The sequence below is a fragment of the Falco naumanni genome, chromosome 10, assembly GCF_017639655.2.
Source record: "Falco naumanni isolate bFalNau1 chromosome 10, bFalNau1.pat, whole genome shotgun sequence".
NCBI lineage: Eukaryota > Metazoa > Chordata > Aves > Falconiformes > Falconidae > Falco > Falco naumanni.
The window spans coordinates 29,184,763-29,197,338 of record NC_054063.1 but is presented as its reverse complement, the minus strand read 5'-3'; the positions used below and the strand labels follow the sequence as shown (position 1 = coordinate 29,197,338).

Here is a 12,576-nt window from a genome sequence, read left to right as displayed (position 1 = left end):
GAGTATTGGGTGTAGGCATCAGTTAAATGTGAGGATGATAATTCAGTTTTACTGATGCCACTGAAAGGGGAAGTTAATCTATTAAGTTGTTTAGAAGTTTTACAATTTCCCATAAAGTGTTTAAAGCAGAGCCTCTCAACCTTTGCCACTGCATGACCTACTCTTTCTTCTTATCCTCCTTTTTATCCATGCATATAGCATGGAATTAACCTGGTGGCCTCCAATATAGCATGGAGGGAGGCAAGGTGATTTTTTCCCTGGTTAAGGACATAAAGGACCTCATATACAGATCAAAAAGAATGGAGAGATTTGTTACAAATTATAGGGGCTAATAATCGGAGGTGGTTTGTGTCACATCTAATATCTAGGCTTGGACATCACCTCTTTGGGATCATGGTCTTGGTTCGTGGCCTGGGTCAGGGTGTGCTCCCAGGTTTGCTCTCATCTGCATGAGGTTCTTGCAAGACACCTCCTTGTGACTGCCTGTGTGGGCTTCAACCCGCTTGGCACGGCCGTGCAGCCTGGCACGCTCAGGGGCGCAGGGCACCATCCGCATCAGAGGTTGGCTCCTCTGCACTGGGGAACATGAATCCAAGCGCTTTGCAGCGCTGGCTGGCTGGCACGTGGGGTGACATGTGGGCAGCAGCCCAGTCCGGTCACCCTGGGCCAGGGAGGAAGAGGGTGAGAACTGGGCCTCCTGCAGACACAGTTTCTTTGCCGGGATGATGTTGCTCTGTGCCACCTCAAAGGCAACGCTTGTGCAAAGCCACCCCAGCCCCAGAATGATGAGGCACAGGGAGAGATGCAAATGAGAGAAAATTAGAATAAAAGAAATTAATATTTGATGCATACAAGCATATGCACATAAATATAAATACATCTATATCTAAAATAAAACAGTTTTTCCCCAGAGTGAGTGAGCTATGTTTGCTGCTTGGGTTGTGCCGTCACTCATGAAGATGATGCAGTCCACGCCGCTGCCACCCGTTCTCCCACTGTGTCTAATGGTGATTAGGAAGGTCCCTGAAAGCTCAGCAGAGAAAAAAGCTAGAGGACAGAATTATAATAATGGAGAAAGACAAAGATACAGAAGAAAGGGAATGGATATTATCAGCATGTTACATTTTTGTGCATGAAGCCATACAGCATTAGGCTGGTTTGAATAATGCAACTGACAACTGTCAGAAGAAAATTTGCTGGTGTTGGACTCCACCCCAAAGCATCCAATTTAGTGCGTATCTGACATAAATGCAAACATCTGTTTGAAATGGGCCAGGGATGAGATTAGTGAGAAATTCAGTTGTGCTGGGAAACCAATGGCAGGGTACCCTGCTCTTTGAAGATCAGTAAGAATTACCACAGAAAAGTTACCTGATTTGCCAACAAGCTACCAGATTGCTGTTTCCTCTGTTAACTGGGTTAGGAAAGTTTTCAGGGAAGATGAAAATTGACTAATGAAAAGGTGAGAAAATATTTAAAAAGAAACATACAAGCCAAACAGTTGGCTATTGACAGGGTGGTGCAGTAGAGGATGGATCGCTCAGACAGATAATGGTCACAAACCAAAACTCCTCTGTGGATGGTTTGTCCTTTCAATGAGCTGAGCAGGCCTTATCTGACATGTGCTGAGTTATCACCAGCAGTGGAGGATTAGGTCAATTAATAGAGATACCTGCGTACTTTTTTGCGTACAGGTTTTCCCTGGAAATTACTGATTATGTAAACCAATTTATTGTGTGGAAATGTATCAGTTTTGAGTTGGTGTTTGTCAGGACGATTTCTTGAGTTTCAAGGAGATTTTATGTTCAAAAGCCAAATAAACCTCAGACCCAACGGTAGGTAAGGCGCTCACCAGCCATGGAGATGCACGTTCAAATGCCTCCATGATGTTGGTTCCTTGGTAAAATTAATCCGTTGCAGGTTCTCCTTCCACAGAGCAAATACAAAGGCAGAAAAATTAACTAGAAAGCAGAATATTTGGAGTATTTCTTCCAGCACAGAAAGTATCAGAGCTTTGCATTCCCTGTACCTGTTTCAGCTACATTGCAGTGAGAAGCAAGCACTGCCCGTTCACTCGTGTCACCTTTTCTTTGTAAAGCTCGCTGCTCTCTCTGGACTTTGCAAGAAGAAAGGAGACCCTGTCAAACAGCCACTTGCTCAGGTTCAGAAAAGAAAAAAAGGATTTGCTTCCGATTTTGTTGCCAGGTCAAGCAGAAATCTGGCACTGTTATTCCCCTCTCAGCAGGCTAAGAGGTGTGCTAATGGATCCAGGAGACCACAGCACTAAGTTGGTTGCAAATCATACTCTGTCCATGAGCACGCGCTGGTCAGACAAGCGGGAGGTAGGCAACACCCTCATCACATCTATTCCAACAGCAGCCACCACCTGTTACAATCCCCCTTTCCATCCTTGTGCCGGCCAACACACAGTTGAGTAATTGTCAACAATTTGAAAAAATCAGTGTTTGGTCTTGAAGACACAAAGATATTGTGTCCTCTTCCCCCAGACATGGACTTTCTTCTTAAGTGGAACCAGATAGTGCTGTTCCATTCCCATGGGCTTCACTAAAACTCATGCACGTGCAGGTGAGCATTGCCCTGGAGAATGTCTTCTTAAATCTGAGCTTACTAAATTGGTACAAGCAGGACAGTCTTTTGGAATGGTAATTTTGCTTTCTGAACTAGTATTTACTTGATCTCTGTATCAATGCTTACCCACAGATCATCAATGCGCTGGGGAAAACGTGTGGGATCTTCAGAAACAATTTTTAAGCAGCAGTAACAAAATCAGAATGATGGTCACTATTCAGGGAGCAAACAAAGCTTCACTTCAGAGTAAACATACTGGAAAAATAAATCAAAATGCCTAAATGCCTAAAATTGCCTGTTAGCTCAAAGTCTTAATCCATCCTTTGCAGACCTCCAGATTACTCAATGGAGAAGAGCAGGAAGAATCAATAGAAATTACAATAAATAAATTCATGGAGTAAGATAGGGTTCAGATAAAGTAAAACTCTGACTGCAACTTTGCTTCAAACTAAGCAGAACCTTTTTCAAGTTTCAGAAAAGTTTGAATAATTTGTTCTAGACGTGAATAAAATTTCAGCTGTTTCTTTACTCCCTGATTCAAGTGGAGATTTTAACCAACATAGCGAGTGAAACGTTGTAAGTAACAGAGAACATGAAAGGACATCAAAGGTTCAAGGAATGAGGGAAGAGTCTGAGATGCAGAAGCTGTGGGTTCAGTTTGAAGCACTGTTCCTGAGCTGCTTAGAGACTAGGCAGAATAATTCATTACTGAAACCTTGATTTCCTTTTTAGCCCTTATTTATTTAGAATATAAGACTGGTTGGCTATAGAGAGGGGTGCACTGAGTCCCTTACTACTACTGTAACAAACCAATGATAATAATAATAATAATAATTGCTGCTTTTTGTCTCTGTGTGACAATTCCAAGTTTGCACTCTCAGGCGTAGAGGGTTATGTTCTTCTATATATACAGTTCTACAATTATTCAGTAGACTTGCAGATTAAGTGCCCGGCTTATTCCTGTCTACACTGATATTTACACACACTCAAATCAGATAAACAGTTCTAAAATTCTGGCTCGGTGCACATTCCGAGTTAGGAGTTGTAACTCAATCTGAACCCATAAAGTTTTTGAATTCCTCTTCCCCGCCCCCCCCCCCGCCCCCCCCCCCTGAATCAAAGGGAGTGAAATGCTGAGGCTGTCCAGCATATATAGCTGTTGGTTGACAGCTGCAGGGCACAGCCCCTGGCACTCACACACCCAACACATTTTTGTTCCTAAGCCAGCCAGCCCTTCGGTTTGGTGGCTTTGTCGACTGCGCATCTTCCCCTCTGCGCGGACGGCGCTGGGCTGCGCTGGCTACCGCTGTCCTGCCACTGCGGTCTGAAAAACAGCATATACACCACCAGATTTTCATTTTTGCTCAGGGTATGAACATTCCTCTCGCAGGGAATAGGAGGCATCCTGGGACAATAGTCTGCTGGCATCCTCGCAGGAGTCCTTGGGGAGCTCAGGTGTGTGCTCGTGGCACACATGCCATTAGAGGGCAGCCAACACTGCTCCAGTAGCCTCTCCCATCATCTGTTTCTCTGCCATGTTTAATAGGCTTTGTCTGGTTCAGGGCAAACCCCATTAGGCATGAAAAGGCAGAGCTATGTAAAGAAACTTGCACTGACAGCCTGTTAAATGAATAAGATTCTGCAGGATAGTGGGATTCAGCTGTTTTGGAAAAAAAATATACACACACAGACACACATTTTACATTTTTTCGCTTTTTTGTCAGTATAAAAATAGGATCTCAGTTTGCTGAATGTATTCTTAGCTGCACTGTGCTATCATTCACTGCTAACATCGCAATTGCCATTTTCTCTTTGTTGGCCCAACCACATGAAGTAATACTCCCGTGGCATTGTAAACCACATCATTTTTTGCCAAGTCTTCTGATTCTTTGATTTTACAGACTTAGGCAAATACATCTTGCTAAAAAATACTCCTGGAGTTGCAGCAATTAATGATGCAAGCGGTCAGTTATACCTCTGAGAGCTCAGTTGCATGTGCAGGAGTTCAGCATCTTCCAGAGGACTGGCTCAAGCCCTGCGTGGCCGTGCTGCTCGAGTCCAGGCTTTTGCACTCAGTCACAGCTAGTTCCATCCACGGTCATCAGGCTTACAGGTTTGATATGAGACAGAAGTGTGAGAATGACAAAGTAACTCATATAGTTACAGACACGTAGATTAAATAATTTAAGCATCGCATGCTGCTGATGTGAAATCAAGGCAGCTTTTGCACTCGTAATTTCTTTACAAAAAATGTTTTTGTTTCTTTTTTTGCTTAAACCCATGGATAATGAAAACTCAGTTTTTGACGAGCTTTCCTGTGCAGTGAATGGGATAAACGTGTTTGACTCTGGCCACAACTCCCAATGATAGTGAGAGGCTTGAGAAAAAGGGTCCTTTAAGTGCTTTTCTGTTTCTACAGATCTTGTCACCGACACTGCACGCAGCTGGTGTAGTTAAGATTAGGACTGCAATTATTTTTTGCTGACTCTGTCAGTTTGAGCTTTTCTAGCAGAATTTCTCTAGAGGGCAGTAAGGATTCAAAGCTGCCTCAGTGCAAAAAAAAATAAAATATATATATATTTTGTAGAAATGACAGATCATCTTTGCACAGCAGTAAAGGTTACAAGAGTGGGTGCACATGTTGCAGTGTAGGGTAGAACAGCTAAAAGCACATAAAGCATACTGTACACTCTTTCTTCTCATAACATCACCCAGACTGATATTTCATTGCACATTTGTATTCTAAATTACTTAAAGTATTCTGCTTTTAATCTTGATAAGAAAGGGCCTTTTTGTTAGGGAAGATTCGGTTTGGATTAGTGGATGGTATGATAACAGGGAAACAAATTGGAAAAATAAGTCAAGGGTCCGAAAGGAAACCTTTGGTAAATACCCTGTGGGGCTGGGACTAGAATTGCTTTTGTGACTCTTAATGTGCTACTTCCAGAAAACTGGGGATACCGAAGCTAGACCTGGGTCCGAATACAGTGTGTGTGATCATTCTCTGGCTCCAACATTATATTTAACAGCGGCAAATATGAGAGTGCATGTATAATACCTGCTGCGAAGGATATAATGCCTGCTGGATTTTCACAAATTAGGTAGGCTTACTGGTAAGAAAGACATGAGGTAGTACTGAGGGTATGAATGTTTTGGAGCTCTCCTGCACCATCCCCATCATCTTTGCACACCCTACTTTAAAGCGATGCAGCGAGGGCACCTAAGGAGATTAAATTCCCTTTAATACCTTATAAATCTCGTATATCACTTAGGAAAACAGTGTATAATGAGTTCCACACAACTGCTGTTTCTAAGGAGTTCGTAGCCCTTTCCTCTTTGTTTTCTCCATACATCTAGTTTTGAAGCCTCCAGAAACAGAGCAGAAGTTTTGCGGGTCAGGTCCTTCTACCTTCACTGTCAGTGGGCAGTACCACGTAACCTCCCAGCCAGGAGGGCGAGAGGAAAAAGGAGCTGGGTCTGTGCGGGTATATTTCCAATCCTTTGATGATTATACTGCAGTAGTAGTTCCGTGTTGATCTACTTAAGGCAGCCCGAGCTGCACGTGTGGTTATTTGTGTGTTCAGTGCTGTCCTAATGAGTTACAAGTGCCTGGGTGAGCTGGAATGCAGGGACAGAGTCTCTCGCCCTTTCCAACAGACCTGTTCTTCAGACTCTCCCATTCTTTTCTGTCTCTATTCCTATGATTTTGTGGCGTTGTACTTTAAACCTGGAAGGGCTCTGGGAGTATTTGATAAAGTCCCTCCAAGACAACACTCACATGACAGACTAAAGCTTTCTACTGCATCTGCTTTTGTCCCACTGGCCACGATATAAAGTAAGAAACTTGTATGATGCACGCAGAGGAAATTCAGTTCTTGCCTTCATTGTACTTAAGCCCGCTGGGTTAGCAGAGCAGAAGATCCAGAAAAAAAATCTTGGATAGGGTTGAGGAAGCTAAGGTTCAGTCAGGACACACCAAAGACCATGTGGGAAGACAGGTGACCAGGGATGGTTGTCAACAATTATAGCATGGCCAATACTTGACAATAAAGTGCCCCTAACTTAATTGCAAAATTGAAGCTGTTTATTAAGCTTGGTGATACCACGAATAACAAAAGATCTTTGTGTACTTTAATGATACCTTTACATAATAGCGGCTATCTCTATTTCAACGTAATAGCCATTTACTACTCATTTTATATAGGGCAGGTGTGGTTAAATTTGATCTGTGCTGTTTTCAGCCAAATGCAGGCCAGCTCAAGTTTCTGCAGGTGCCCGTTTTGCCCGTACAATGAGGCATAAAGCTCAGAGGTACGAGAGGTATAATCAGACATAAAACTGAGATCCAGTTGTTTATGGTGCCTAAACAAAATAGTTGAACCCTAAAATCTGAGTTCACATTGGTGTGCGGATTTGGAGAACCTAACTGAAAATGTGGTTTACAATCCAGTAATTCAGGGGAGCCAATGGATTTCTTATCTGTGTTATATCGTGGTTCCCCAAATTCAGTTTGCTCAGAAGGTTACAATAGCAACTGCTACTGCTTGCTGATTTTTTATTAACTTCCAAGGCACATGTAGAGACGAGGGCATGTGTCTATCCCTTCCTTTCTCACACGTGCTGTATTTTAATACAACCCCCCTCCTTCCAGCAGCATCTTTAGACCTCCCAACTACTTGCATCTTAACTACTTACCCAACTCCTCGACTCGTCAATGTCTTTCAAGTCTGATCTCTCCAGGACAATATTGCTCCTGGTCCCTGAAGGCTCATTGCGCGGGCTGGTCCTGAGCGGAGCTGCTGAACAACCTTGTAGTCACTGGATTGCTGCTGTACGCCCCAGGCAGGCACTCAACCCACCGCCCAGGCAAGGGATCTATGTAGGAAACAGGGAGCTGCCTCTGCACATCACATCTGAGTGGTTCACACACCAGCCGTAGTATGCGATCGTGTTTTGAGAACTTCAGACGTATATCATCATCAACATATGTGCAAGTGTTATGCCAGAAATTAAAGTCTGGGGCAAAAATATCAGTGGGGCACTTGAAATAAACAACCAAGACACAACTTTTCAAAACAACTAGTTCAAACAGAAGATTGGAATGTTACGAACAATGTGAGGATGGGCTAGGTTTTATTGTAAGATTATGTTTTTAAGGAATACTAAATTTAGGATCTAAAGATGTTCATACTTGAATATATTTAAATAATTACTCTGTAAAATATTCATTCTACAACCAGTATTCTTGCTTTTCAGGTGTCTTAGCATCTAACAAATCTGTATTCCTGACCTTAAAAAGTATGTTTCTTGCCTGAAACAGATTTAAACAATAATGTAAGATGCCATAAAACTTGAAACCTCCTATGTCACGTCAAGAGGAGATTTCATTCAATTCCTTCCATATTCGCAAGGGAGTTCAGAGTTTTTTAGCTCAGCTGCATCCAGCATTTTCACCTGAGACCTCTTCCCTTCCCTCTCACTGGCCAACCATCCTCTCTTAGGCTGTAGCGTCACAAACGCATTTTAGGTGTGGGTTGACGACCGTATTTTAAGCAGCCCCCAGCTCATTTCAGACTCGGTGCTCTGACAGTTTTGGTGGTGCAGTTGTTTGCACACCACGTACGGAACCATACTGAAGATTTGTTCTCATGTAAACCCAAGCCAGGTTAATTTGCCAGTCTTTCACTGGGAGAAAAGGTGCTAATGGGGAAGGTGCTTGATACTAGAAATGGTGTCAGAAATGGTTTCCTGACCCATGGACAGGTTTTGAAGTTAGAACTTTCCCCTAGTCAACATTGAGATAGAACAGACAGTATTCCAGGTTTTTCATGAAAAATGGGTTGTAGCCTTGTGGTTTGGCTCTCACTAGGGCACCCAAAGCGACAGCTACACCATGGTGAAAAAAACCTGTCCCCTTTTCAGCCGACACATTGCATGTGACGAAGATCATCGTTGTGTGTTTATATCAAAAATACTGAGGGAGCTTTCACTCCCCTGTTACATTATTTGGTACGAGCAGTGAGGCTCATAAATAGGGTTAGAAGTTCCCTTTTGAAAGAGGAATATCCACCTAAAATAGATCTATTTCAAAGGCAGTGGCCCAAGAGCAATTGCTGTTTGGGGTCCTCAATATAATTCAAACCACACTGTCTCCCAGAAAAAGCTTTTAGTTAAAGGGCTATGATTTTAAGAAGGCTTTATACCCCATATGTGCACTATGGATCATGGAACTAGGAAGCAGTAAAAGTTGAGTACAGCTAGTATACCAGGGACTGACAGCATCATGACTTTTATCAGTTGTATGAGAAATAAGTCCAGTCTTAGTAAGACAGTCAAGCCAATATGACCATACCCCTATGGTATAGATTTATGGTACACGGTCCACCCTATAAAGCAATTGTTTAGAAACCAAGGGCTTAAAAAGCCCTGTTCGGACAAGTAGTCCTTGTTCTCAAGTTCCATTAAACTTGCTTTGCTTCAGCCAGAGCAGACCCAAGAAAAAGCACCAGACAAGTAAGCAGACTGTGAGAGACCCAGGCCAACAAACATATCGCCCTACCTGTCCTAAGGCAGTCCAGTTTGCCTCGCAGAAGCATGTAAAACAATAAGCCAAACAGGAATTCATCATCTGGAAGATACATGGACCAGCGGAGCAGACCTGGACCAGCTTATTCTTGGCTCTACCGATACCATCTATTGCTCGTGCCTCAGTTCCCCCACCTATGTAACCATATAGGTAAAACTATTTTGCAAAGCCCTTTTACATCTGTAAATGAAAAACATATAAATGCCAAATGTTGCTGTAATGAAAAGTATTTTCCTGGGCTGTTCGAAATCAGTGGGAAATCCATATTGGACACTGCTTCTGGAATGTTACTGCAGTGACACCGTTACAGCAAGAATGCTTTCCCCCAAAAATATAAAGGCTTGCAAGGATAAAGTAGATCAAGTTTAGTGGTTCAGGATCAGTCAGTTACTCAATGTTACAGCAGTTAGAAGGAGGTGAAGGGAAGATGGGTGATTTCAGTAAGGTACCTACAGGGAGATGTGTGCCAGGATTCAAGCCTGGTGATTCATAAGCTGTTCGTCAGTAGCTGTTAAATATCTGCTTTTTGCCAACGCTCACTGTTTCAGTCTGCCAAAGATACTGGATAAACAGTCGCTGTAAAAAATTTATAGTTTCTCTGGGGAAAACAAAAGCTTTTTGTGGCATAATACAACATCATAAATTAAAACTTTTTTTTAAAATTAAGAAGTTACATCATGTTTTGATGTAATGTGATGTGGCAGGTCATGCTTTTAATTTTAATAAGCTTAAAAAAGAGAGACAGAGATTGAGATTTGGGAATATAAATATTGTTTCTGAACCTATAACATCTCTTGTTGGAGGCTAGAGAAGCAGGTTCACCTCTGCCATCTGGGTTCAAGTCTTATTTCAGGAAAACAATTTGAAATGACTTCTGGAGGTACCAACACCAGTTAATGAACTGAATTTCCACTCCACAGACCTTCCAGGAAATTGCCAAACAGCATTAGCACTTCTATAGTATTTGTCATACTTAAGTATTGCTGTGCTTTAAAAAGCACTGCCCTCTCCAGCTTACCTTTCCTGAAGTGTCCTGTAACTTTCAGGTATCTTCAGCTTCAAAAATTCCAGTATGAGACATCTGGGACTGTATTTCAGTGATGTTTACAGTAAGTGCCCGCTGATTTCAGGAGCAATTGCAGGGCTCCACGTGCATCCCTGAATGCTCTGAACCCTGCATGCATTTAGTCACATCGGAGGTGACTTCACTAGATGGCCATGGCTGTGTCCTCTCTCCCTTGGTCTGACGCCACCAGATGCAGCTCCGGAGGGGGATTACCCTCAACCTGCGTTGGCTTTGGCTGCGGAGACATCCTGGAGCTCTCGCTGCCTGCCTTGGCAGAAACTTGGCACTTTCTGGAGCATCCTTGCATAAGCCTTGGGAGAACGAAATAGGAAATGACTACTGTAACACAGCTGAGTAATGCGGTTCATTTTAAGCCGCTCAGACAACCACCTCACCCTCTGCTAAGCCCGAGGCAATTGGTTTGGGGCTGTTCAGGGCACTTGCCTTTCATTCTCTTTGCTGATTTCTCTCTTCAGGCCTCTTATTTATTCTCCTAATAGTTAATTTTTCCATTCTAACTCTCATTTTTATATTTTTAATCATATTCAGAATAGAGGAAAAAGGGTCACCCATTGTCCTCATAAGTGACATCTAGTCTATGGCTTGACTGACAGGAGGTACCATTAGAATAAGCAACCCCTCTCTGACTGAGACTATCCATGTTAACATTTCTGTACTCTGGGCTATATATTTGATTTTACTTAGCTGTAAATTATGAGTGACTCCATCAAAGTCAGAGGCATTACTCCAGTGCTAACACAGCATAGGTCAGCTCAGATTCATGCTTTCAAGATTTCAGATGCCTCACTCGGGCTCCTGGTGTAGTGCTGGCCACTTCTGTTGTTCTGTTGTGTATGTGGCTGGAGTGAGCCGGCAGAAGTACCTGATACTCGAGCTTCTCACAGGAATCATTGCCTCGAATTTCTTGAAGATCAGGTTCACGCTGGCATTTGAACTTGGCTCTGGAGACAGAATCGTACAGTACATTACTATATTGTAAATCATATCAGGGCAATATCAAAACACAATAAAAGTTAAACAAAACATCTGAAATAATTTTCTCTGTGTACACAGAATATGTCTCCTTGGGGTAAAACTGATCTTTCAATTCAGGGTTCACATGGAAGGTAAACTGCTGGAGACAGAGAAAGTTCAACGCAATCAGCTGAAAACAATAGGCCTAGATTAAACATTACCAGCGTTCCACTCCAAGTGGGAAAAAGAGTTTCCTTTCAGTTCCACAATTTCACACTCTATGACTGGTTTCCATACTGGTAATTTCTTTCCATCAGGAAAAAGCTAGGAATGTTATGGAGAAGGCTGAGCTGTTAGAGGGGAGGAGGAACACATAGTTTTGATTCACATGAGAAGGAACGGGAATAAAGTTTACAAAACTCGTTTCAGGAGGTGCGAAACCATGAGATCAAAATTTACATGGGCAGCCTAACTGCTGGAAAACAGGGTGAGCAGCTGTAGAAATTGGTACGTAGAGAAAGCGAGGAGGATCAGAGGTGTGGGAGTGCTTAAGTATCTTTGCAACTGATAGAAAACAGAGAAGAGATTTTTAAGGACTTCATACTGTATTCTTTTAGATAATGAGAACATAAAGTATCTGGTTCTCATCTTTTTTACACTTATGTAAAATTAGGCTCAACTCAACAAGTTAATGGAGTTACATAGGTTTAAATCTGGCGTAAGTGAGATAAGAAACAGGCCCATCAGTTCATTAAGGAGTTCATTAAGTGCGACTGGAATATCTTGCAGAGCCTGTGTTCCTGCAAATAAAAACATGTGTTTGAGGCCAGAGGAAGGTATTCTGCGTGCCCTAATGTGTACGTGCACAACTAGCTGCCTGTTTTACAGTGCAAAGCTAGAGGGCTCTGTATAGTTGCATCTGGGAGCGGGTGAGTATATATTTGTACAACCGCAGCACTTGTGCATGCAACAAGATCGATGCACGTGCAGGTGGGTCTAACCTATCATCAGTAACAAACTGAGCACAGAAAAATAGGCCCAGGTCCGCGTGCACACAAGACCTTCCATTGAAGTAAACTTTGTCATGACTTCTAGGCTTGCAAAATTATCCTGTTTATGTTTATCTCACTTATATGTAAGTTAAATATATAACGACATTCCACCATTCTGTGTTTTCTGCCGAGGGATATGCTTATGGTCTTATGATGCTACTCAACCCACTCTATACCAATTTTACTCAAACATCAAAATAAATGCGTATTAAAAAATCCATCCACAGGAAGGATCTGAATAGCAAGGGAACAAGCAGCTCCCTCAAAGACCATATTCCCCTTCCTGATTGATGGGCTCCATTACTTCA

The 12,576-nt window shown here is 42.5% G+C and overlaps 1 long non-coding RNA gene across 1 annotated transcript; it reads right to left on the bottom strand.

Annotated features, from left to right (window-relative positions):
• Positions 1–4,570: 4,570 nt before the first annotated feature.
• LOC121094493 lies at positions 4,571–9,235 on the bottom strand. The gene is made up of 3 exons (XR_005829869.1): positions 9,149–9,235; positions 7,285–7,464; positions 4,571–4,695 (listed from the first exon to the last, which is right to left on the bottom strand). It is a non-coding gene; the product is annotated as an uncharacterized LOC121094493 (long non-coding RNA).
• Between the last annotated feature and the right edge of the window lie 3,341 nt (positions 9,236–12,576).